Raw genomic sequence first — 1,293 nt, 5'->3', positions numbered from 1 at the left:
CTTTCCCCCAACGCCTGGAGTCTCGGAACAAACCCTCCCGGGAGGGGCTGAACCCCGACAGGCATCTCTGAAATAGTCACCCGCCACCTTGCAGTTAGCCGGGCGCAGCCGCGGATCTCCCTCCAGGATTAAACCGCAGGTTAAGATTCGGCCAGATGCGCATTTCCAACAAGCCAGGGTGGGGGTGGGGGCGGAGGGATGACCAGGTTTGGGGTCGTGACCCTCGACGAAGGGACGCAGATGCCCGGCGGACTGAGGTGCTGCATCCGGGCCCCGCGCGAGTGCAGGGGGCTGTGCCGGCCGTGTGGGTGCTGGCCTACCCAGCCAACCAAGCACCCAGACAGCTGAGACTGGGGTCTCCCAGTCCCCGGGGCCTCACTTTCGAGTTTGCAGAACAAAAACCTGTGCTGAAAGCTGGGGCTACAGGAGGCGTCTGCCCTATCTAGTCCTCTGCGGGGAAGTGAGTCGAGGACTTTGGGGTTCAACCTCTGGGTTTCCCTGTGTGGAGCTGCGCGACCTGTCCTTTTCCGCTCCTTACACAGAAAGCCAGGAGCACCACCTACCCCTCCCATTTAACTTTTTCCACGTGGACATAGGGGCGGGGCCTCGCCCCAGAGAGACCACAGGGAGCTCACCCTCCCTGGAGGCCTCAGAGTCGGGCTAGGGGGCTGAGCTTGGGAAGGAGGAGAGCTGCGCTCACCATGCAGCCCAGATTTGCCCGAGGGGGGAAGGGGGCAGCACAGGTGGGGCAGGGACAGCAGGGGTGAGACCTAAGCAGCAGGGGTCGGGCCAGGGAGAGTTGCTTTGGTAGCTTCTGCTTCATGCTCACAGCTAGGTAGGCTTGGAGGTTCGAATATTGGGGATATGGGATGCAGCTTTTGGGGAGAGGTTGATTACACAGGAGAAGGCAAAGGCGGTGTAAAGGCAGTGTCGGAAGGCAGCTGTCCGAGGCCCTTGCACATTTCTGCATCTTTTGGAACAGTTTCCCGTCACATTATCCTTCTAGGGACAGTTGGAGGGCAGAGGAACTTAGAACACCGGTGGTTCCTCCTTGGCACATAGGATAACAAGATAGCTCGTGCTGGTTGGCCGGTGCATTCACAGGCTGTGGTTTCCTAAGATTAGGGGTCCCACACTGTGCCCTGCATCTGTGCACACAACATCCACTCAGGTGGCCTGCACATCACACCACACACCCACTGGACATCAGGAGGGGACCAGGGCCACTGGCTCAGTCCTGAACTTCATGTCCCCTTGTGTGCTGGGGGGATGAGGTACTTGGTCTCTGACCAA

The sequence above is a fragment of the Octodon degus genome, unplaced genomic scaffold (assembly GCF_000260255.1).
Source record: "Octodon degus isolate 3935 unplaced genomic scaffold, OctDeg1.0 scaffold00108, whole genome shotgun sequence".
Lineage (NCBI taxonomy): Eukaryota > Metazoa > Chordata > Mammalia > Rodentia > Octodontidae > Octodon > Octodon degus.
Note: the sequence above shows the minus strand (reverse complement) of the source record.